At 45.2% G+C, this 2,304-nt stretch overlaps 1 pseudogene; it reads left to right on the plus strand.

The window, feature by feature from the left end:
• The first annotated feature begins 1,156 nt into the window (after nt 1-1,156).
• LOC144322873 (U4 spliceosomal RNA) lies at nt 1,157-1,231 on the plus strand (annotated as a pseudogene).
• The last annotated feature ends 1,073 nt before the right edge of the window (nt 1,232-2,304 follow it).

The raw sequence follows: 2,304 nt of genomic DNA on the forward strand, positions 1-2,304 counted from the left end.
ACCCGAGTCCACATTGGGCTCCCTGCATGGAGCCTGCTTCTCCCTCTGCCTCTCTCTCTCTGTATCTCTCATGAATAAATAAATAAAATCTTTAATAATAATAATAATAATAATAATAATAATAATAATAATAAACTGGGTGAGGACTGAAAGAACAGTCAGTTCCAGCCCAGTTTGGCCCTATCAACATTATGGGCCAGATAACTCTGCTGGAGCTGGGGGAGGGCTGTCTTGTATACTGTGAGATATTTAGTGTCTATGGCTTTCACTCACCAGATGCTAGTAGCACGCCCCTACCTCCAGCTGTGACAATCCAAACTGTCACAAACATTGCCAAATGACCTGGGCACGCAGGGGCCCAAATCATTCCTAGTTGAGAACCACTGGTTCACAGCCAGTAGTGGTGTTTGGACAGTGGTTCATATAGAATGGACTCCTGGTAATCTTTGGGGAATGTACTATGCCCTGAAAACCCAGTTTCCAATGCTTTCGAGGTGTGGGAAGGCCCTTAAAATAAAGGGACTAGCAGTCCTCACTTTATGAGTAAAAAGAGCTAAGAGGGTCTCAGAGAAAAGGAGGTGGGGAGAATGAATGTGGAGTTGACTGTGACATGGGATTTTTTTTCTTATCCCTACTTTAAAGATTTAAAAAAACAAACACCTGAGGCTCAGAGAGATTAAGCAACTTGCATAAGGTCAAACACGTAGGAAGTGGGCACCTGGGTGGCTCAGCAGTTGAGTGTCTGCCTTTGACTCAGGTCGTGATCCCAGGGTCCCAGGATCAAGTCCTGGATCGGGCTCCCCTGCAGGTTCCCTGCTATGCTATGTCTCTGCCTCTCTCTCTCTCTGTCTCTCATGAATATATAAATAAAATCTTAAAAAAAAAAAAAAGCCAACACCTAAGAAGTGATAGAATTGAGATCTAAACCTAGGATTTATGGTGCAACTTTGGAACTCCAAGAATCTTATCTTTCATTTTTTCATTCGTTCATCCATCCACATGTTCGTTTACAACAATTCGTTAGCTCTCACTGTGTGCCAAGCTCTGGGAATAGACTGATGAATGAGACAGTCAATCCCCACATACATGGATGTTGTCTAGTGGGGGATAAAAACTATAAACAAGCATAGAAGGAATTATATAATAATAGTTTGGGAGCTTTGTGTAGTGGCAGTATCGTAGCCAATGAGGTTTATCCAAGGCGCGATTATTGCTGATTGATAACAGTTTTGGTAAGAGTGGTGAAAGTAAAGCTCACAGAGCTGTCCGTGTTGGCTTCGCTGGGTGTGTGCCCTTTTGCAATATCATTTTGCATCAAGAGGTCACACTATCTCCCTGCCCTTAAATTTGTGCTGGTCTTATGAGTTTCTTTAACCAACAGAATGCAGTGGAAGTGACTCTGTTAGGTGACCTCTGAGTCTTTGTCTCCAGGAGCCTTGTAGCTTCTACAGCATGGTCTTATTGCCTGAAGACCCAGGGGAAACCCCAGGGTAGCCTCCTAGCCATCCCAGACACTCCAGCTGTTCCAACTGTTCCCATCATTCTGGCTGAGACTCCTGACATATGAGTGAGGCATCCAGTCAGCCCAACAACTGATAAGCAGCTCATCCCCAGCAAGACTGAGCCCAGTCAGAAGCACAAAGCACATATATGGCTGAGGGTGGTTTGTTACCCAGACAGAGAAAATCAGTTCAAAGCCCTATCCTGGTCTGGGGGTGGGGAGTGGGTTGGGGGTGGCTTCCTCAGATTCAAGCTGAGACCTTGAAAATAAGTGGGTGTCAGTCTGTGAGAAAGTGGGAGAAGAGCATCCAGGCAGCAAAGATACCAGTTTGAAGGCCTGGAGCTAAAAATGAACCGTGTATGTACGAGGATCTAAGCAAGGAAAGGGCAATGTAAGAGGGTGTGAAGACAGAGGTAAGCCCACATGGTAAGCAGTGACAGTGAGGGGTGCTTTACTGACTATATACTGCCCATCTCCAACCCCAGGTCTAGGTTTTTAAATATTTTTAAATTTTTATTTATTTATTTCAGAGAGGGAGTGCACGTGCACCAGAAAGCATGAGCAGGGGAAGGGGAAGAGGGAGAAGCAGACCGACCCCCTGCTGGGTAGGAAGCCTGATGTGGAGCTCCTTCCCAGGCTGCTGGGATCATGACCTGAGCTGAAGGCAGACGCCTGACCACAGAGCCACCCAGGCGCCCCCGCACATCGATCTACTTTTTATAATATTCTGGTTACATCTACAGGCCATTTCAAACATGTAAATTTCATATACCATGTACATTAAAGAATTAAAAAGTTGAAAA

Source organism: Canis aureus, chromosome 10 (assembly GCF_053574225.1).
Source record: "Canis aureus isolate CA01 chromosome 10, VMU_Caureus_v.1.0, whole genome shotgun sequence".
NCBI lineage: Eukaryota > Metazoa > Chordata > Mammalia > Carnivora > Canidae > Canis > Canis aureus.